We start from the raw sequence: 24,015 nt of genomic DNA on the forward strand, positions 1-24,015 counted from the left end.
TCATATATATTTGCATAAAGCACCAGGCCCACACATGACACTATGTTGTTATTTGCTTATCAGCCTGTCTTCATTTTCTGCATTGCATGGCCTTAGTGACTAACTTCCTGGGGAAAGTGGTACTGTAGTTCTGGCTCTTGGCCATTGCACAAGTACAGACAAGGAGACTCTGAATTAGCATCAGCACTACACATAAGAGAAGGTTACTCACCTTGCAGTAACTGAGGTTCTTCAAGATGTGTGTCCCTGTGGGTGTTCCACTGCAGGTGACAGTGGGTCCTGGTACCGTAGATCGGAGATCTTTGATAGCAGTGCCTGTTCGGGATGCACACGCTCAGCTGTTGTCTTGTGGCATCGTTAGGGTTTGTCTGTGTGCATGCGTCCCGCCTCCCCAGCCCCCGTTCCTTCTCTACCTTAGAGTCATCTGATTCATACTCCAAAGTAGAGAGGAGGAGGGTGGGCAGTGGAGCACCCACAGGACAGGGCTGGCTCCAGACCCCAGCGCGCCAAGCGCACGCTTGGGGCGGCGTCCCGCAGGAGGGCGGCAGGCAGCTCCAGTGGACCTCCCGCAGACATGCCTGCGGAGGGTCCGCTGGTCCCGCGGTTCCGGTGGACCTCCCGCAGACGTGCCTGCGGGAGGTCCACCAGAGCCGCGGGACCAGCGGACCCTCTGCAGGCATGTCTGCAGGAGGTCCACTGGAGCCGCGGGACCGGCGACCGCCAGAGCGCTCCCCGCGGCGTGCCGCCCTGCTTGGGGCGGCGCAAATCCTAGAGCCGTCCCTGTACAGGGACACATATTTCAAAGAACCTCAGTTACTGCAAAGTGAGTAACCTCTTCTTCTTCAAATGCTATCCCTGTGGGTGCTCCACTCCAGGTGAATGTGAAGCAGTACCCACTATGGTTGGTGGGATTTTGGAGTTGCGTCGTTGATTACGGTAGACAGTACTGTCTGTGTGGCCTACTATGGTGTCTGCCATAGTGTCCTGTGTGATAGCATAATGTTTGGCGAACGTGTGGTCTGATGCCCATGTGGCCGCCTTGCATATGTTGATAATAGGTACGTTTTGCAGGAATGCAACGGATGTTGACATTGCTTTAGTAGAGTGTGTTCTGATGCCCTCGGGGAGTTGAGCATTCTGGATCTGGTAGCAAGACCTAATGCATTTAGAGATCCACTTGGAGAGTCATTGCTTGGAAATAGCAACACCCTTTGATTGTTCGGTAATGGACACGAATAGTCTAGGGGATTTACGGAATGTTTGGAACCATGAAGGAACCATGCCTTCAGATGGAGCTTCTGCAGTCGTGGAGAATCCGACCGTTGCCCTTGGAGAGCAGATCCGATATGTTGGGAAGAGTTCTTGGAGGGTGGATGGACATGCGCAGCAGGTAAGGATACCATGTTGGTCTGGGCCAGGCCAGGGCAATAAGTATGACCCTGGCCTTGTCCTCTTTGATCTTGCGCAACACTCTGTGTATCAGTGGGACCAGCAGAAAAGTGTATATGAGTGTCTTGTTCCATGAAATGAGGAACGCGTCTCCGAGGGACGTTGTCCCAAGTCCCGCTCTGGAGCAGAATAGATGGCATTTGCAGTTTTGTGTTGCGGCAAACAGATCTAAAGACAGGGTACCCCAGTGGGAGAAGAGCTGTCACAGTACCATGGGGTGTAATTCCCATTCGTGTTCTTGTGAGAAGTGTATGCTGAGTGTGTCGGCGGAACACAGAGTGTTCTGACACCCAGGAAGATAAGAAGAGTGATCTCTATGCGATGTTGTATCCACCAATTCCATAGCTGGATGGCTTCTGTACATAAGGAGTGCAATCGCCCCCCCACGTCCCCCGTCTGTTGATGTAGAACATGCATGCTATATTGTCTGTCAAGACCTGGATAGATTTGTTCCTTATGATTGGGAGAAAGTAGAGGCAGACATATCTGACTGCTCTGAGCTCTAGAAGATTTATGTACAGACGTGTCTCTGACAGGGACCATCTGCCTTGTGTTGTGTGATCTCCCAGGTGCACTCCCCAGCCCATTAGGGAAGTGTCTGTCATGAGCACAGGGGAATTTTGATGGAAGGGGACGCCGGTGCATGTGTCTCCCGTTTTTGTCTACCATTGTAGGGAGACTAATACCTTGCTGGAGGACTTAGCATCGTGTGGAGGCTGTGCCTGCTAGGTTTGTATATAGAGCTAACCCACTACTGCTAGAGTCTTGGAGAACACTCTCAGTGCTGTGTAGAATCCGAATGGTAGCACTCTATATTGGAAGTGGTTGTGCCCTACTGTGAATCGCAGAAAGCATCTGTGTGCCGGGTGAATAGATATTTGAAAATAGGCATCCTGTAGGTTGAGGGCTGAGAACCAGTCCCCTTGTTCCAGTGCAGGTATTATTGTGCCCAATGTGACCATCTTCAATTTTTGTACGCATACAAATTTGTTCAGTCTTCATAGGTTTAGTACAGGTCACCATCCTCCGCTTTTCTTCTGGGTCAGGAAATAGTGAGAGTAAAACCCTTTTCCCCGAGGTTGTGCCGGTACAGGTTCCACTGCACCTAGCTGTAGAAGATGAGTCACCTCTATCTGAAGTAGCTGCTCGTGAGAGGAGTCCCTGAAGAGGGATGGGGAAGGGTGGGTGGACATGAAATGAAAGGGATGGAGTAGCCCAATTGTACTAATTCAAGGACCCAGCAGTCCTGTGTGACCAGTTGCCAGACATGGTGGAAAAACTGGAGACGGTGCCCAAATGGGCAAGTAAGAGGTGGTGCCAAGGGATGGTCCTCATCTGGAGTACTGTGTCCAGTTTTGGGCCCCACACTACAGGAAGGATGTGAATAAATTGGAAAGAGTCCAGTGGAGGGCAACAAAAATGATTAGTGGGCTGGAGCACATGACTTATGAGAAAAGGTTGAGGGAACTGGGATTGTTTAGGCTGCAGAAGAGAAGAATGAGGGGGCATTTGATAGCTTCTTTCAACTACCTGAAAGGGGGTTCCAAAGAGGATGGATCTAGACTGTTCTCAGTAGTACCAGATGACAGAACAAGGAGTAATGGTCTCAAGTTGCAGTGGTTTAGGTTGGATATTAGGAAAAACTTTTTCACTAGGAGGGTGGTGAAGCACTGGAATGGGTTACCAAGGGAGGTGGTGGAATCTCCTTCCTTAGAGGTGTTTAAGGTCAGGCTTGACAAAGCCCTGGCTGGGATGATTTAGTTGGTGATTGGTCCTGCTTTGAGCAGGGGGTTGGACGAGATGACCTCTTGAGGTCCCTTCCAACCCTGATATTCTATGATTCTATGACTGCGTGTTACCCCAGAAGTTGTGGGGAGCATGGGGGAGTGACGATAAGTGATCTGGCCAGAGGGCTGAGTTGTAAGAAAGGGGGCAGACCACCACAAGGCCAGAGCGGATGTTGGCAGAGGGCACTGATGAGGAGAGCTGTTCTGCCCAGCCCCAGCCATGAGGGGGCCACGCCAGCAGTGAGTCAACTCCTCTATAGACGGCAGGTGTGAATTCTTACTCTGAGGACTTATGCAACCATTTCCATAAGCATCCAGGAGAATTATCCTTTAATATCCTCCTGCACAGCTCAATGGGCGACATAACAGGGCTGTCTAAGCATTGCCTCTCATGGCTCATTGGTGCATGACTCACCCAGCTGTGGGTCTTCAATGGCCACCTGGCACCTCTCTCTGGTCCAGTGTAGTAGTACCTCAATGCTTTGGCTTGGCACACTTGAATCCAACCTCTTCCAGGTTATTAAAGTCCAAGAAAACAAAGGCAAATTTCTGCAAGGAGTTTGTGTGACTGGCCTCCCTGGGTCCAGTTGTCCCTTCCACCAGCTCCTCCAGGTAGCATGCTGCCTCAAGCTTTAGGCTGGAACCAGGCTTCCCTCCCTGAGAGAGATGTAGGACTCCACTCTGGTCAGCCCTGAACTGGGCTAGGTCTCCTCTTTTTATTGATCCTCTCCAGGCCTGATATTGGCTGCAGGTGTAGTGGGGTGAGTCAACTGGGCCCATAGGCTTTTCTTAATTATAATTACACCCTCATTATGTCAAAAGAACATTATTAAGGTTGCAAAATCAAACACTCAAATGTTAGAAATCACCAGAATTAACGTTGCCTGGGCAAATGTTATTTGGGCTTTTTGTGTGTGTGTATTATGATACAATCTTTAATTACATGGTTACATACTACTTTTCCATAACACCTCTGCCTCATTCACTGCACAGACTTAATGAGCAGCTATTCGATATTTTGTTTTCTCCTTTCTGCAATGTGTGGCCCCAGGCTTATTTACTGCATCCTAATCAAATCCTGGCTCTGAAGACAAAATTATTAATTTCCTCATGGGCCTTTCTATGGCACTCATCACTATAGTATGTGAATGCTCCACAAACATTTAATGAATGTATTTCCACACCCCTGGGAGATGACAGGGAGTTAGCTACTCTTCGGGAGCTGAGGTACAAAGAGATGAAGGTCAGAAGTATCCACTGATTTTGCTGCCCAATTTGAGACACTTTGTCCCTGTTTTTTCAGAGTCCTTAGCATTATATAGAACTCTGAATGTTCAAAGCACAGCTCCATAGACTTCAGTTGCAGCTGTGAGTGCTCAGCAGTTCTGCAAATCAGACCCCAGGGTCTGGGTCTCAGGCACCCAGAAAATGAAGAATACACAACTGGTGATCACATGTCTGTCCCCCTACCCCCCAGGTTCAGCTTGTGTCCCTTCTGCATTCAAATCTGGTATCTTCCTCCTCACTGCCTGGTGCCAGCATTGAGAGCACAGGAGAGACAACTCCCTGGCCTCAGTTCTGGAACCTGGATCTGGACCTGGATCCAGCATGGCATGAGGCAAGTGTAAGGGAAGAGTAAATTCAGGGAAAATCCTGCTAATTCCCTACATCCCCAGGCTGGGGCATGCCAAGTATGGTCGGAATCCTTGGAGATCTTACCTGCTAAACTCTAGCAAGTCTCTATTGAGCATATGCAAACTATGATTTTTCAAATGTTTATTTTTTAGCTAAATGTGAGTGGATTTTCCTATGGACAACAAATGGCACATCTCTGATTCAAAGTCCCCCACACATTTATCCCACTAAATTTCATGCCCCTGCTCCAAAGCATGGGGGCTCTGGAGCTTCTCAAACAAAAGATCTCAAGAATTTAATTAACAAGGACAAAATATATTTTTCTCTAACCTTGTTCTTGAAAATGGCTGAACTGTCTTGGCTGAAATATTTCAAAAAAAGGCAACCAGAGTGGAAAATTTCAGCCCACACAGTTAGTTATAAGCAACTGAAACCAGGGCCTTATAATGGGAAGCATCAAGCAACCTGCCAGCAGTCCCACCTATAACAAAGGTTTTAAGTAACAAATAGGGTTGATATGTCAGAGAATCTACCACTGCCAAATATTCTTGCTTTACGACAGAGTGATTAATCTCTCTGGCTTTAACTTCCTGCTGCTGAAAGATGATGGTCATCTATCTCCTTTGCAGTACAATGAATCAAACTAATGATTAAGATGAATCCAGAGCCACTTTAGAAGCATCACTGAAAAGTGGATAATTTGGATGCAGTTGTTTCTAAAATTGCATGGTTACATTCTGATTTGATTTTCTCTTAGGCTAGATTACTCTGCTCATTCCATGGGTACTTCCCAGTTATGAGCTCAAACAGTGAAATTCTCATATCTGCAGAATCTATTATAAATATCCAGTAAAATCCCATACCAGCCTAAGAATCTACCAATTACTCTAGGTGCCAGTTTAGCTGGTTCTTATTGGCTCCAGTTTTCTCTGGTTGGATTTGTAGACTTTCCTTATGATATGGTGATAATCTAATACCAAATCCATCATACCACCTGCTCTAGGGTTTGGATATAGTATCACGTTTTATTAAGGTGTCTCATACCTCTGAAGAACAGACCATTTATAAACTGGCTGAGAAAGGGAGTCTTGTGTAACAAATCACTGCTAATATTTCCTGCCTTGCTGTGCATTATTAAACTTAGTAACCTGGTCATTGCCATCTGATGTAGGACTTAGGTGCAGCTGGGAAAGCTCTACTGAATATCAGACAAACTCCCTTATGGTGCAAAAAGAGCCAAACCTTAAAAGAGCTAGACCTTGAGAGGAAGCACAGTTTGGTGGCTAGGGCACTGGACTGTTTCAGGGTCTGCCACTGACATGCTGCATGAATGTGGGCAAGTTACTGCACCTCCGAGCCTCAGTTTCCCTTCACATCTTTTGTCTATCTCCTCTATTTAGATTGTAAGCTCTTTGTGGCAGGGTCTGTCCCTTACTATGTACAGCGCCTAGCACAATCCCCCCACCCCCGATTCTGCCTGGTGTCTCTAAATGCTGAGTGCCTAGGCAACTGTTTGCCCTTAAAAACTACAACACTTCTTTTAATGATACATCTACATGATTAGTAGGAAAGGAAAGTTTATATCATCATTTAAGAGAACAGCTAGAAATCGAGTTGCCTTTTTACCAGTCTGTCATTCTTACACACACAGCTGCACGTCTTGCAAAACCTTTCTATCACCACTGTCTCCCTCCTGGCTGGTAAACATATTGTTCAGAATAGTTGTTGTTGGATACCAACTCATTGTAAGGTCACTTTATGAACATGGAGAGGGGTTTCTGCTGCAAGTCAATTGCACCTCAGTATTACGGTGAAGGAGAGTGAGCCTTGTAACTCATAGGCCAAATACAGGCTGGTGGAAGTAGCTTCAATTCCATTCAAGTCAAGGTAGTTGTATTAGTTTGTTACCAGCTCTGAATAGGTCCCATGGATACTAAATATTTAATGGATTTTACCCATTATATACTCAATAGCAAGAAATTTCTAAATACAATAAGCTAATGATTATTACTAAATGAATGGATTTTTTTTAAAAGGACAATTAATATATATTGCCTCAAATATCATGTTTGTTTTTTTAATTTTTTTAATGCAAGTGTTTTTTCTCACAGCAAGATCTGTACCCTTTGTGATAACCTGGTTATATCACACAGTACTGTGCACTGAAATATGACAGTGGCATCTAATGCATGACTAGATTAGAGTACAAGCCCGTACAAAGTGTGAAAATGTAAATCTGGTGCCTGCCAAGCCAGTACATATGTGAAACAAATGTTAATACAACAGTGCTGAAAGGTGTTAGCAACAGTAACAGCCAGCCAGCCATTTGGATTTTCTGTCTGTAGCTTTTAGGTTTGTCATCTCTTTAAGTAAATGGTGTCTCTTAGGCCTGGTCCACACTAGGACTTTAATTTGAATTTAGCAGCATTAATTCGAATTAACCGTGCACCCGTCCACACCAGGAAGCCATTTAATTCGACCTAGAGGGCTCTTTAGTTCGAATTCGGTACTCCACCCCGACGAGGGGAGTAGCGCTAAATTCGACATGGCTATGTCGAATTAGGCTAGGTGTGGATGCAAATCGAACTTACTAGCTCCGGGAGCTATCCCACAGTGCACCACTCTGTTGACGCTCTGGACAGCAGTCCGAGCTTGGATGCTCTGAGCAGCCATATAGGAAAAGTCCCGGGAAAATTTGAATTCCTTTTCCTGTCTGGACAGTTAGAATCTCATTTCGTGGTTGGACATCGGGGCGAGCTCAGCAGCACTGGCAGCGATGCAGAGCTCTCCAGCAGAGGAGTTCATGTAATCTCTGAATAGAAAGAGGGACCCAGCATAGACTGACCGGGAACTCTTGGATCTGATCGGTGTGTGGGGCGAGGAGTCTGTGCTTTCGGAGCTGCGCTCCAAAAAACGGAATGCAAAGACCTACGAGAAGGTCTCCAAAGCCATGAGAGATAGAGGATACAGCCGGGATGCAACGCAGCGCCGCGTGAAAATCAAGGACCCCAGACAAGGCTACCAAAAAATCAAAGCGGCAAACGGACGCTACGGAGCCTGCCACCACTGCCCCACCAGTGACCATGGACTCTGACGATGGGACAGTGTCGACGGCCAGTTCCTCGGCGATGTTCGCGGACGGGGAAGATGAGGAAGGGTTTGTGGAGGACGAGGCAGGCGACAGCGCTTACAACGCTGCTTTCCCCGACAGCCAGGATCTCTTCATCACCATCACGGAGATCCCCTACCAACTGTCCCCGGCCATTAACCCGGATCCTGAATCAGGGGAAGGAGCAGTCGATAAGTGCTTTAACCATGTAAACTTTTATTCTTAATATAACAGGAATCTGAAGTATGTGAAAAGGAGGTCTCTCTATATATGGGGATAGAACAGAAATCCCCCTGGGAGATCTCCACGAAGCTCTCCTGGAGGTAATCGAAAAGCCTCCGCAGGAGGTTCCTGGGGAGAGCTGCCTTATTGGGTGCTCCGTGGTAGTACACTTTTCCGCGCGAGGCTTTCATGAGGTACTCAGGGAGCATTGCCTCCCCGAGCACGGCTGCATAGGGCCCTGGTTTGTGCTGGCTTTCACGCAGCATGCGCTCTCTGTCTCCTTCAGTGACCGTCCTCAGGGTGATCTCGCTCGGAGACTCCTGCATCTAATTAGGGGAATTACTGTAATGTTACGCCTGGTCCAAAGTATTTTTAAAAAATCTCCGGACAGATGGCATAGCAGAGACTCAGCACGCTGCTGCGTGACGAGCATAACGGAAACCCAAAGAATCAAATGGACGCTCGTGGAGGGAGGGGGGACTAAGGACGCAAGATATCCCACAGTTCCTGCTGTCTCCGAAAAGGATTTGCATTCTTGGCTGAGCTCCAAATGCTTCTAGGGTCAAAAACAGTGTCCGCGGTGGGTCAGGGCATAGCTCGGCAATTTACGCAGCCCCCCACCCACCCCCAGAAGTGAAAGGGAAAACAATCCTCTCTTGACTCTTTTACATGTCACCCTATCTTTACTGAATGCTGCAGATAGACGCGATGGTGCAGCACTCAACACCAACATCCTTGCTCCCCCCACGCTATGGATGGCTGATGGTGCAATATGGCTGGTATCCGTCCTCATCATCAGCCTATTGGCACATGGGGCAGTGCAAAAGGGCTGGTAACCATGCAGACTAGCATCCGTTAGGTCGATCAAGGGCGCCTGGCCCTAATTTTTCCTGGTAGATGGTACAGTATGGCTGATAACCATCATCATCATAGCAACAGGGGGCTGAGCTTCATCAGCCCCCACCCTTCATGTGTAAAGAAAAGATTCAATTGCCCCTGGACTAGCAGCAGGATGCTGGACTCCTCTCCTCCACACTCCTTAATGTCCTATCTGGACTATCATAGCAACTGGAGGCTGCCTTCCACTCATTTCTCACTAACAAGTCACTGTGTCTTATTCCTGCATTCTTTATTACTTCATCACACAAGTGGGGGAACAATGCTATGGTAGCCCAGGAAGGCTGGGGAAGAATGGAATGAACAGGTGGGGTTGTTGCAGGAGCACCCCCTGTGAATAGCATACAGCTCATAATCTATGCAGGATCTGACACAGAGCGGATGTGCTCTCTGGTTCTCTGATACAGTGGTTCTCTAGTACACTTGCCCATATTCTAGGCAGGACTGATTCTATTTTTAGATACCAAAAAGGAGGGATTGACTCAGGGAGTCATTCCCAATTTTGGCTTTTGCGCCCCTGGCTAAGAGCAGCCAGGGGCACTTATGACAGCAGCAAATGGTGCAGTGCAAAAGGACTGGTAACCATGCCCATCTTATTACCAATTTATGGTATGGTAGATGGTACAATATGGCTGGTAACCATCTCTGCTATCATGCAAAAGCAAAAGCATGCTGCTGTGTAGCGCTGCTGGACCGCCTCTGTCAGCGGCATCTAGTACACATACGGTGACAGGCACAAAAGGCAAAACAGGCTCCATGGTTTCCATGCTGTGGCGTCTGCCAGGGCAATCCAGGGAAAACGGGCTTGAAATGATTGTCTGCTGTAGCTTTCCCGGAGGAAGGGATGACTGACGACAGTTACCCAGAACCACCCGCGAAAATGGTTTTTGGCCCATCAGGCACTGGGATCTCAACCCAGAATTCACAGAGACAAACTAGACTGTGTTCATTGTTCGCAAAAATTTATCTTTGCAAGGAATTCACTCCCTTTTTCCCATCACACAGCTTCGACTGTCTCCAGACCCACCACAGCATCCCCCTCACAGAGGCTGGCAAAGATTAGGCGGCGAAAGAAAAAGACAGGGGACGAGATGTTCGCTGAACTTATGGGGTGCTCCCGAGACGAGGCGGACCAGCAGAGCCAGTGGAGGGAGACCCTCTCTCTGTACCAGCGCTCACACAGTGAACGGGAGGAGAGGTGGTGTGAGGAAGACAAGCAGGCGACTCAAACGCTGCTTGGACTAATGAGGGAGCAAACGGACATGGTCCTGCGCCTTGTGCATGTTCTGCAGGACCTCAGGCAGGAGGACAGAGCCCCCCTGCAGTGTATCTGCAACCGCCCTCCCCCGCCACAAAGTCCCATACCCCCCTCACCCAAAATAACCAGAAGGAGGGGCGCCAGAGGCTGTGTAAACTGTCACTGCACCCCAGCAGAGTGCTTAAGTACTGAAAAGCTCTCATAGCCTAAATTTTGAGAAGTCCTTTCCTTCCCGCCTCACCCAAGCCCCCATCCCAGTTTCATCCCCTAACTGTCTAGTTGATAATAAAAAATACTTTTCTGTTAATTACTGTTTCCGTCATGTTCTTTTAGAGGAGACTGTGTTTGAAGTGGGGGAAGGGGGTTGGTAATTTGACAGGACAATCACCTTTACCACGGTACAGACACGGGGGCAGGATCAGCAGCAGGTCACACACACACTGCAGTCAGTACGCACCCTGGTCGGTATGGGAGGTGGTTTGCAGGTTCTGTGTGGGTGGGGGGGTATGTGACTTTGTAGCGGGGGAGGGGGGTTACAGATCTCATGCAACGGTCCCTGTCCTGGACCACACAGCCACGCAGCAGAGGAATCTGTATCTGTCCTCCCCCGCCAAAAGGCCACATAGCACCCGCACACAGAGTCCCAAAAAGGAGGGATGGCAGGCTCCGTTGAAACATCCAGTCCGGCACTGCAGACCGCTCTGGGAGCAGGAGCCTGTCATTCCTCGAGTTTACAGGCGGTCTTTACATCACTGCACACCCTACCCAGCACAGTCCGTGTCCCGGTTTCAACCCTGTAACGCAAAGTCATCAATAAAGAAACCTTTGTAAAGTTACAGTGGAACATGTATTTTATTTTTAAACGTGTGTTGGAAGTTGGGGAAGCGGGGTGGGCGGGGTATGTAACTGCAGATGCTAGTCAACAGTCACTTGGTAAAGAAACAGGGGCAGGTTCAGCTTCTCTGTAAAGAAACTGAACCGTCACAGGTCACGCTGCTCACTGCTCGCTGGGACTTGAAGAGTTCCTTGTCACTGTGCAAGGCGCCTGCACAGAGCTTCACTAGCCAGGGCATTAGTGGGTAGGCTGGGTCCCCGACGATCACTATAGGCATCTGCACATCCCCAAGACTTATTTTGTGGTCCGGGAAGAAACTACCTTCCTGCAGGCGTCTAAACAGACCACAGTTCCTGAAAACACGCACGTCATGAACTTTGCCTGGCCACTCGACGTTGATGTTGGTAAAACATCCCCCATGGTCCACCAGTGCTCGCAGCACCATTGAAATGTAGCCCTATTTCTCAGCAGCTGACTGTGGAAGAGGTGGACGATAAGGTGCGAGGAGTTGACAACGGCCATAACTGCAGCGGGATCCGTGCTCAAAGTGCTGTGGCGCCCGTGCTGTCACTGAGCAGAAAAGTGCACGAATAGATTGCCCGCAGGCGCTTTCAGGGAGGGAGGGAGGGTGTGATTGACGGTTCAATGATGACAGTTACCCAAAACCACCCTCAACACATTTTTCCCCCCAGCATGCATTGGGGGGAAATCCCAGAATTCCAATGGGCAGCGGGGAGTGCGGGAACTGTGGGATAGCTTCCCACAGTGCACCGCTTCCAAAGTCGATGCTGGCCCCGTTACTGTGGACTCGCACAGTCGAACTAGTGTATTTAGTGTGGATACACAACTTCGACTTCATAAGGTCGATTCCACAAATTCGAATTAAGTTGATTCGAAATAGTCTTGTAGTGTAGACATACCCTTATTTCTATCTGGAAAGTCTCTCTCTATTTATTTGTGCTAATAACATGTTAAGTCCCTTCCAGGTAGATATGAAGAGAAGTTGCCTGCTCCAAGGATCTTACAATCTAAATAGAGCAGAACAGAAACAAAGGAGGGAAACAGTGTAAAAGTATCTGACCACTGAAATTTAAATATGTCTTCTTAGTTCCATGACTCTTCCACTGATTGTTTTAAGGCACTCAGCTTTTCTGTACACTCAGGTCACCAGAGGAAGATGGGCCAGAATTGATGGGCCTCCAAAGAAATAGGTTTCCAGAGGGGCTGGAGGAAAAAGAGTGAAGATTTGTTGGGCCAGGTCAAGGTTGAGGTTCTAAGCACATGGGGTAGTATAGAAGAAGCCCCAGAGACTAGACCAGGAGAGGGAGGTGAGGGGGAAGCCAGTGGAATGATTTGAAGGTGAGCTGTTTACCCTCAGAGAGAGGCCCAAGTGACTTGCTCTAGAATATTCTGTAACTTAGCTGAAACTTGCCTCCAAAATGGTGGGCTTCATAGTAGGCAGGTTTCAGAGGAGCAGCCATGTTAGTCTGTATCCGCAAAAAGAACAGGAGTACTTGTGGCACCTTAGAGACTAACAAATTTATTTGAGCATAAGCTTTCGTGGGCTACTGTATTTTCCACTGCATGCATCCGATGAAGTGGGCTGTAGCCCACGAAAGCTTATGCTCAAATAAATTTGTTAGTCTCTAAGGTGACACAAGTACTCCTGTTCTTTTTATAGTAGGCAGGCTAGCTCAGAAATCTATAGGTGAAGCATATTGAGAAAAGACAGGCATTACAAAAAGTATGGTGACATCAGTGGGCAAGGAAATTATTTGATGCCACTAGGACAAGGCAGAGCACTTGGGAAATTCAGCCTTATGTATCCCAGCCCGTCACCGTGAATAGATATATTACAGATCTGAATCAGGTTATTTTGTAAGGTTAGGAATGTCTCTGTGCCCTTGCCCCACATCCTCTGCAGTGACATTCACTGGTCAGTGAAGCTCATTTTAGGAGTAAAGAAATGGAGATACAGTAGGAAAAAAGTCAGCCCAATGTAATGGACTCCATCTCAACTTGGATATAAAACACAACCCACAGAAATTTCTACATGAGAAGCCAGAGAAGCTGTCTGGCTGTGCTCTTGATCCCAGCTCTCACAGCACATGCTCAGAAAGGAACTCTGAAGAAAGCTTGACATCAAGTTTTGCCTGAGTAAGGACTGCAAGATCTGATCCTTTTGGATATATATATATATATATATATATATTCTCTTCATAGTTCTGAAGCATATGTCCACTCTTAAGGGAATATACATTGGCAATGAATGAATGAGACCAGGGTGTTGGCCAACAAAGTAAATCTTCACTTTAGATTTACTTTGTTGGCCAACACCCTGGTCTCATTCATTCATTGCCAATGTATATTCCCTTAAGAGTGGACATATGCTTCAGAACTATGAAGAGAATGCTCATGCTAGTACAATATGTGCCTAACAATGTTAGAAAAATCAGCAGGTTCATGTGGGAGAGAGTGAGAATTTGGAGATACAGAGGGAAAATCCTCTTCTGCTGTACCTGTGCAAACATTGCTGTGGGTTTATACCCTTGAAAGTGAGAGCAGAGTTTGGGCTATACAGTATATAGGGATGGAATGCACATTGACAGGTCACATCACTTGTAACATGCACAAATTCCATCCCACGGTCCTTTAAGTGACTTTCATTTTCCCTTCCCGTACTCACTAGTTGACAGGAGTAGATTGCATGTGACTGAAGTGCTTGAGGAGATATCACATATGTCTGCTGTACAAATAATTGACCAGCTTCCTGAAAATGTGTGATTTTTATCACAGAGCAGAGATTAAAATCTGGACCATCAATTTAACAAGTAATTGGATGATTAACATTCAACAGCTGACCAGCACCAAATGTTTGCAGAATGATGAGTGTGTATGACCTCTGGAATGCCAATGTTTTCAGTGACTGAACCCTGTAGATAAGACTGCTACCTACAATACTGGATAATCTCAGCAGAATGACTATTGCTACTACTGTTCTTTGTTCCCTCTGTGTTAGCAGCGTTAGCAGGATTTTAAATCTCATTCAATCACATCCAGGCAAGACAACCTGGGTATTTTCTCCAATAGAGTAGCTGTGTGTTCTACTCCTAATGCCGCAATAAAACAAGGCTGATTGGTTTTTGTGGTCTTCTAAATGCTGGACTAAAACACACAAATTATAGTATGTAGATATTGCAGTGAAGAATTTTAAGGAACTTGAAAAGCATATTTCTATCTAAAAATATTGTACCTACTGTAGTCAAAAGTAACTGTGAACTTAAAGAAGTTAGTGGAAATATATATTTTCCTTTGATTTCTCTGTGCCTTTTGATAACACTTTGTGTATAGTTATGTTAATAGTACGATGGGAACAGGTCAGTTATACAATACAGCCTGCATCACTTGGTAAGGTGGGCTTATTTGAACAACATGCATTTTAATACATCCAAATGCAAGGTCCTACATCTAGGAAGAAAATATGACCTGCATTCTTATAAGAAAGATGACTATATCCTGGAATGCAATGACACTGAAAAGAGCTTAAGGGCCATGGTCGATAACCAAATGAGCATGCTTTCTGAGTTTAATGTGGTAGCTATGAGGGGTAATGTGATTCTTTGATGGATAAGCAGGGGAATATGAAGTAGGAATAGGAAGGTGATATCACCTCTGTATACATCATAGTGAGACCATTACTGGAATACTATGTCCAGTTCTGGTGTCCACACTTGAAAAAGGATGTGAAAAATTGAAAGGTGTTCAGAAAAGAGCTATATGAATGATTAGAGAACTAGAAGATGTTTTTAAAAGCATGATTGAAAAAGTTCAATCCATTTAGTTTATCCTAGAGAAAGTTAACAGGTGACCTGATCACCATCTACAAATATTTACAGATTTCTGCTAAATTAAGATCCATCTACTATCAGTAAAGGGCATTATGTGATCCAGTGGCTGGAAGCTAAAGCTAGACAAATTCAGACTGGAAATACAATGTAAAAATTTGTGAAAGTAATTAATCACTGGAACAATTACCCAAAGATGAAGCAGATTCTAAATCACTTGAAGTCTTTAAATCAAGACTGAATATCTTACTAAAAATATGCGATAGCTCAAAGAGAAGTTACGGGCTTGATGCAGGAATGGCTGGTTGAGGGTCTAGGGGCCTGTGTTAAATGCAGGATATCACACTAGATGACCATGATGGTCCTTTCACAGTGGTCTTAAAGCCTATAAATTTATAGTCATTTTCATTGCTTTCCCTGTCTAGTTAAGTCCTGATCCTAGAAGCTGCTGTCCACAGATTATTATCTGCCTGCGTGGCTTTTACCATGGTTGGACTGTGGCTCCAAGTCCCTCCCCCGACCTCAGCTGCAGCTGGGTCAAGCAACTGTGGTGAGCTGGCGCGGAGTCACGGACCCTTCACCTTCACCTGCCCTGCTCTCAGCCCCCCGCACCGTGGGCAGGTGGGGGGTCTGCACGTCTCCCACAACTGCCCAGGCTCCCCAGCCGGACTCCACACTGGCCTGGCTGTGGAGTGGGGCCTTGGGGGGAAGAGGAGGGGAAGGGGGCAGGATCCACCCTGGTGAAAAGTGGACAGGCCAGGCCCATCCACTTGCAAAAAGTGGGAGGGCTACTATGGCCCCTTGGCCCCCCACTGGTTCTGGCGCCACCGCATCCATTAATGACCAAAAAACAGCCCAGAGGCCTCCTCTGGCAGCAGTGATTTTTGTCCTCAGCTATGGAGACTGATTGTTGGGAAGGCTCATCAGCACGGTCCTGCTGACAGTGTGCTTCAGTGCATTAGTTCTGGGCTCTCAGTGGACAAAGAGGGAAAGTCAAGAAGTAAATATGGCAGCTGGAAGTTATTTATTTATTTAGATTTGAACAATGAAAAACCCATACAAAAACCTTCCAACTGACCTATTAGTTCACCATATAAAAACATAACAAGAGCCAGTCAGCAGCATTCAACAACTTGTTACCTGTCTGAGTGTAATTTGGTCAACCAGCAGCATTAAATGCTCCTGTGCAGGTACTAAGTTGGCATGTGGTCAGATGTGAAACACCAGCAGGGGGAAGCCCTAGTCTTGCAGTTTTCCTTTCCTTTTAGAAAAAAAAATGGCTGTTCTCTGAATGTTAAGGATCTGGGGCTGATGTAGCTCCAGAAAGAAGAAAGGCATCTGAGAAAAAAACTGCTGTCGTGCCAGGCAACTGGGACCTTTATAAGTCAGGTTTACATGTGACTGGGAAAGGAACCTTGCCTGAAAACTATCTCGCTACTGCTTCACTTTCCCCTTTGCACCATGCAGTGTCTAATTCAGGTACCAGTCATAGGCTAGTTTCAACCCCTCACACCTCATTGAGCATATTATTAAGTGCTCTTAAATTTGCAAGCAGCGATTTTATGCTAAACTGGATATGTATCCACCACAGCTGGTGATATTGGATGTCAAAGTGGAAAAAACTTTTAGAAGTGAATTAACACTAAAAATCTTTCTGCTTTAATAATCAAGGACAACACTACTTCACACCATGAGACTATTGCTAGTTTGTATAAGAGCAGGAGTCACAGACTAATTAGAAGAGAAAATGAAATTGAAATAATGAAAGCAATGTGAGATTTTTCTGGAACTACAACTGGAATAAAATCAGATCTATTACAGGTGCAGAAAACAGATCTAAATCCAAGTAAATAAAGAAGAGCCAGAGGAACTGCTGCTGAGGTATAAGTCCTAGGAGGCTAACCATTGTCCTTCCTATTTCACGTGCAGATATTCTTCTCCAAATTCAGGCTGGAAAGCATCTGCTACATGTGTCAACTTATCCTTTTGTTTCCTGACCTCCTTAAACAATCGGGGAAACCCACAGAAAGCTGGAGATGATTAACCCTGAATCTATGCATTGTTGAATGCAGGTCAGAGTCTGCTGTTCCAGGGTTTGTCTATACATACAGCACTGCAGCTGCACTGATGCGGCTGCGCAGCGCTACTGCAGCACATCTAATGTCAACTCATCGGCATAATAAAACCACCTCCGCAAGAGGCAGCAGTTTTGTCAGTCAGAGAAGTTCTGCCGCTGACAAAGCGCAGTCCACACTGGCACTTATGTTGGTGTAACTTATGTCGCTCAAGGGGGTGGGTTATTCACACACTTGAGCAATGTAAGTTATGCATACATAAGCTGTAGTGTAGACATAGCCTAAAAGAAGTTTACATCTAAAATGACCCCATAGAATGATTACCTTTCTGTGACTTCGGAAGAGGGTTTATCAAAGAGTCCTCCTGTCTGCTGGTGTTTCACTGTGTGTTCTAACACTTAGGCCCAATTCTCCATAGTGTTGTATCCATACCAGCGCAAAGGGGCCATAAGCTGATGTTTTTGGCCCATGGAGAAGTCGCCAAGCATAGGGGAAATCCTTGGGTAGTGTATAGCTGGTGTGATGGCTCTAAGCTACTCCACCCCAAACACACCCTGGTAGCTCCTGGTGAAGATGGTAATTAGGGAGTCTGGCCTGGGGAACGAAAGCTAGGTTGATGCACTACTGCTGGCTGTTCTTGGCTATGAGAATGCACATTATAGCCAAAGGCGGCCAGATGTAAATTTAAGCAGCCCTGAGGCTGCTTTTACTTATGGTGCAAGTTAAGTGGGTCTCCAGATTGTTCAAGAATAGAAGCACAAAGTTGGTTTAAAGCAGCCTTTGTATCTGCCCCCACACTGCGTGTAGGTCAGCAGCAACAGAAATATTAATTTTCAGGCAAGATTTGCTTTCTAAATGTTCCCCTTTAAAATTTCCAGTTTGCCCGTTTCAATTTACTCACTTGGTAACAATTTTAACATGTACTGCAACAGCTTCCTCCTTCTTCCTGCCATTAAAAAAACCCCCACAGAACCTTATATCTTCCAGATATTGTAGTTTACCTTTCTACTGACTTTTATTCTGCTTTGGATTAGATGCTGCTTTTACATACTTCTTCAAAAAGGAATCAATTTGAAAATCTAGCCCATTACTTCAGCAGTCCATATGATCCTCCTGCGGAAATATGAATATCTGGGCCAAATTTTGCCTTCATGTAACATCCATGAAAATCTGCAGTAATACAACAGATTTGAGTTTAATAATTTCATTGGTGCTAATGAATTTCTAATAATCACATTTAATCCTTAATCATTACACAAAATAGCCAATGATGTCAGTATTAATTTCATCCTGGATGGAGGGTACAATCTGATCCTAGGAATATTTTAACTGAGCAATTAACATGCTCTGCGCATTATATTGCAATTAAATGTAAATTGGCTAATGTTGCTTCCTGTAAAATCATGGTTTACCAGAATCGAAATAAGTGTCTCAGCCTAGAACTCTGGAAGGAACATACATGCTGTTAAAAACTAATAGATCTGTACAAAGCACTTTGAAAAAAGATGTATTTTCTGTCCCTATACTGGGTCTATATTCTGATTTCTGTTACTATTGGCATACATCCATTCAGTTCAATGCCCAAATAGCGTGCACAGATAACCAAGAACAGAACTTGGTCCAATACATTTAAACAGTTTAATACAGATACAGAATAATGGCTGCCTTCTGAACCAAACATAGGCAGTGCATTTGACTAAAGCACCGTTGATTGTTTACATGGAAACAAAGGAATGCATATTTAATCCGTTTATTAAAAGGGGAATGCAGGGAAAAGCAAAACATTGTGCCAGCTGCTGGTAAGAAAGGAGGCTGAGATAGTTTTTGCTAGAAATTGTGTTGAAGTGTTGAAAGTGCCGCTTAGCAATATTACTGCCATCCGGTCAAAGGGAAAGCATAGGAAAATCAAATTCACTCCAGAAGGCTTTTGCGCTGCATAATATTAAGAGAAGTGGATGGTGATGGTTCTTCACTGTTAGCATTTCAGAAAGAGGCAGGGGAGGCAGGAATTGGAAAATTGCCATTTCTAGGATATTCAGTCCTAGCCATTCTTCTAGATTAACCAGGTCTTAGAATTGCTTGTAGAAGAGAGAGGCTCAGGAGAGCTGGGCTCATTTTCTGTCTCTGAAAAGACTTCCCGTGTGATTGTAGGTAAATCTTTTAATCTCTGTACTTCAGTTCCCTTTTTGTAAATATAAGAATAATATTTTGCCTGTCTTCTCTCTTTAGACTATAGGCTCCTTGGGGAAGTGCCTGTTTCTTGAGCTGTCTATACAGCTCCTAGTATAGCAGGGCCCTGTTCTTGGTTGGGGTCTTTAGAGGCTACTGTAATATAAGTAAATAGTAACTAAAAAATTCCCCTTCCCCCTCATAGAGGAGAGAAGTTCTGAAAACACCTGCAATGGTTACAGTCCAAGTGGTGCCACAGACACCCAGTTGCAGTCCCTCTGGAGTACACCTTTCTGGTGACAGATTTCGTTACCTTCCTCTCCCAGCAGAACCCTAGGGTTCTACCACTTAGACCGGCTTTCTGGTCACAGCCCCCATTTACCTTTGCCTGAATAACAACAAACACTGTCAGAAAGATAGATTTGGTCATAGGGAAGTAGGGAGGTCTCTTGCTTCAACCTTTCAGGAGAGGTTTGAAAGGCTTTTTCCATCATCCACTGGATGATTTTTAGTTGATGTTGAATCATTCCTCCAAGCTGTGTCTAAAACCTGAGTGTCCTGGGTATTCTACTCAGTGCGCAGTAAGGATATGGTTAATTTAGATGAATTCCAGGAAGCACCATGATGTTCTACAAAACTTCTTTGACAAAAAGTTGGAGATGTCTGTGTCACAAGGCGTATTACTAGGGTAACTTACTTCCCTGATACCTGAGAGTTGAAATAATACTTACTGGGGTCTCCTGTTCATAGTTTCAGAAGTGCATGTGGTTGTTCGTCAAGTCTATCATGCAGCTATATAGTTACATGCTTTTAAACTTTTAACAGCCTTTTCCCCAAAAGCCTGGAAGAATAGTGCGTCTTGAGATGCTGCTTACATAGACAATAAGATGAAAAGGTTACTGTTAGCACTGAAATGTGGTTGATTAAAGTACAGTGTAGGCCAGTTTTCTGCTTGCAATAAGACCCATGCAATTTTTTTTCCAGATGGAATTACACAAGTCTTAGGCCATGATCCAATTCCTATTGAAATCAGTGGGAATCTTCAACGATGCTTTCAACGAGTGTTGGATCAGGCCCTCAATGAGCAATTTTTGGCCTACTATAATCCCTGCTGCTTTAGCCTCTCTCTTCTGCCACAGATCAGATACAAAAATACTTTGGCTTCTAGCTGTAATTTAACATATGGTAAAATGAGTTCAGCACTTAGTTATGGTTCCCCCCCCTCCACACACACACCAATCTTCCCTACTAGTGACAATTCCAAAAGCAGATTTAGAAAATGGAGGAGGAAATAGGAAAATCTAAGCAAGCGGTAGAGATGAAGGGCCAGATCCTCAGCTAATGTAAGTCAGAATAATACAATTTGATCAACGGAGCTATGCCAGTTTACACCAGCTAAGAATCTGGGCCAAAATGTTTTGTAAAATTTGTAGAAAGCCTAAGATCCTGCCTGACAAGGTTGGTCCTCTTATGAGGCATGGATTAATTTTGCCCTTAGAATTGATTACCTATATGTATATGTCCATTCTGCTGCTCCCGTGAAATGCATGAAAGTAAAATCGTGTCACTTTGTCCACAAGAGGGTGGACAGATATTAGCTTCCCCCAAAAATTGATACAAAAGAAGGAGATGCAAAAGTTTGTTACCTTGTTTAACAGCTGCAAGTGGTGTTAAACATGGCTTGACTTTTAGAGGTTTTGAAATATTCCATCAAATTGCAACCAAAAATGGCCTTACTTTGGGATCAAGCAGTATTAACCTCACAGAGTGAAAGACTTCATAGAGGAATTTATATAGTCTTCCAAGGACATGGCTCAGAAATTCCTTCAGATCTCTATGCTGGCTGATAGTCTCTTGCTGTACACTGACTCTTGCTCAGCTAGTTTGTACAGGACAGGAGAACACTGTATGCTCTCTGCTGCCTTAGTAGACTAATAAGAGGCCAACGATGGTACCACAGGGAATGAAACAGCTTTAGGAGTTGGGAGGATCAGGATGGAGAAGACAAATCAAAACTGGTTGGCTTGAATTTAGTGCAGCAGTGAATACAGGCGTGCAGGCTAAGTTTAGACAATTCCTCTTGCTCCTCATTGCATCAGCTGTAATCATAATCTTGAGTTATGTATACTGGATCTCAAGCGACTATAGACGTTTATTTAAAGAACACTTTACTGTTTTGCTAGTTAAGTCCCAAATGATGATGCTTTTTGCTTTTTCTTCTGTGTTTGAGGCAACAGCAAGATATTTTGGAGGTATTTATGCTGAGTTGCTAGTCAGGCCAAAACACTATAAGTAAGGATACAATTATGACCTCCTAAATGACCTCCATGACATTTTCTGCCCCCAGGCTGGAGCTTGCAGCCAGCCCCCCACCCTGCAGCTCCCAGCCCCTGCACTGGTGGGGGCACCCTGCAGCTGTCCAGCTGGGGGTGGCAGGGATTCCCTTCAACTGCCTAGCTGTAGTGGGCAGCAGGGGGATCCCCCCACCCCACAGCTGCCCAGTCCAGCAGGAAGGAGGACCCCAGAGCTCCACTGACCACAGTGGTAGGGGACCCAGGAACTCCAGCAGCAGTGGGTGCTGAACCCACCTCCACATTTTGTCAGGGATATTTTTAGTGAAAGTCAGGGACAGATCACATGCTTCCATTAATTTTGGTTTATTGCCTGTGACCTGTCCTTGACTTTTACCAAAAATTATCTGTGACAAATGATAGGCTTAACTATAGACAATGATCAAAAGTTATTATTTAGCAGTCATCCATTTGTAATATATAGCAGAACTTGAGTCAAGGGCAGATGCTGCCTGGGTTAGGGACATTCTTCAGGAGTACTAGGCAGCCAGATTTGCAGGTATGTATTTCATGATGGGCACAATTGCCACTATGATTCAATTCTCTCTCTTTTCCAGGATAAGATCTTTTATTGCTTGATATTTTGCAAAAAGCTAGAAAGTGAAAGCAATCATGGCCTTTCTATCTGACACTTATCTTTACAAATAGCATGTTTGAAGAGGTAAACATGTGTGTGTGTTTAGAGGCAAAGCTGCAGAAAAATCAGAACTATATGCTGGAAGCTGCCACTAAACAGACAGACCATATTTGCCAACTGACAGCAGCATCTATTGACATGGTTTCATTGCTTCAACTACACAGCAGGGCCTAGTGATAAAAAGGTATCAGACTATTGGTACTATGTACAAGTTGAAAATCTGCTAGACTGCTTTACACAGGTATTGAGTGAGGTGCCCTACATCAGTGATTTGTCTAACATTATACTGAAATGCCATTCAATGCACATACATCTTTAACAAAGCTGTTAACTACCAGGCACCTTCCTTTCTGGTTATATTACATGCTGTGGACTTCCTATCCTACACTGTTGTATGGTTTGCTGTGCACTGCTAAACAGCTGCTGTGTTCCATCAACACATTCCAAGGGTGGATGAAGTTTATTTAAATATATGTGTGTATCTCCACATATATATATATATATATATATATGTATATATATACGTAAATCCCTAAGAGTGTAGGTTATTAGGGATTTTACATCTAGGTCTCACTTATTCAAAATATTTCTCTCTGTAGTGAGAAATTTAAAATCCAGTGGCATGATTTTCATTGGCATTAAGTATCCTCGGCTCCCATTGATTTTGATAGAAACTGTGATAGCTCAGCATCTCTGAAAACCAAGTTCATGTATGTGGCTCTGTTTCTGAAATGTTGACCATGCTTTGAGAAGGTTGCATTGGCCTCCTGTAACTATAATATCAATACAGTTCTTCATTTAATGTCATCTTCTGTTAGCCTTTACTTCCACTCAGGGTAACGGTCCCTCCCAAGGTTACTTGTCATAGCAATAAAGTAGTTCTTAGGGCTGCTCCTCATTTCCCTCGCAAAACTGAAGCCAGCTTTCACATTAACCAAGAGAATTCTGTGTTCTTATCCCCTAACCCTTCTCTCCAGATGGAATGCTCATATTATTCCTTCCATGTGGTTTGGACCTTGCATTGATGGAACAAAAGAAGGTGATCTAAGTTCATATCTTCAAAGTGTTAAAATGGCTTTTTAAAGTACCATGATCCACTCTGGTAAGATAGATCTGGTTTGCCAAGGTGGAAGGGATTCATTGTGCAGTTGCTGTGAAGGCTCACTCAGCTGGGATGATTTCCTTTTCTTGGGAAGAAAGGAAAGCAACATCTGTCATGGAAATATGCAAAGCAGCTTTATGGAAATCCATTCATTATTTTACCAGCCAATGCAGACTTGGTACAACAACTTCTTCAGATGTAGTCTTTGGCCACAGGATGTTTGGTGCTGTAGTTCAATAATTCTTTCTGGCCCACCCTTAATTTTCTTTTCTTACAAAGCCACTGCTGCTTAGGGCCCATCTGGAGCTGAATGTAATAAAATTAGCATCAAGATACAAGTTAGCAGGAGAAAAGTACTATTCAGATGACAAATCATTAAAGAAAGCCTGTATTTCCTGACAATTTCTCTGCAATGAATCTCTGTTTACATGTTTCACTCAAAGGCCAAATAGTTACCCATAGCTCTATATTATTTAATTTTTCTGGCTTGGCTTACTCTTTTTAGTTTGCTAGTAATTTTGCAAAGTGCTCCAAGTAACTCTCTGCAAGACTGAGAACAACAGATCCTAGAGATTTCTGAGACAAAAGCATGTTACTTTTAGCTGTAAATAAGAAAGTAGTAAATGGTGTGTTTGTGTGAATCC

General features: G+C 44.9%; 1 protein-coding gene across 4 annotated transcripts in view; it reads right to left on the reverse strand.

The window, feature by feature from the left end:
* TYW5 (tRNA-yW synthesizing protein 5) overlaps positions 1-24,015 on the reverse strand; it is a 135,162-nt gene that overhangs the window by 68,035 nt on the left and 43,112 nt on the right. The window lies entirely within an intron of this gene.

Source organism: Mauremys mutica, chromosome 10 (genome assembly GCF_020497125.1).
Source record: "Mauremys mutica isolate MM-2020 ecotype Southern chromosome 10, ASM2049712v1, whole genome shotgun sequence".
NCBI lineage: Eukaryota > Metazoa > Chordata > Testudines > Geoemydidae > Mauremys > Mauremys mutica.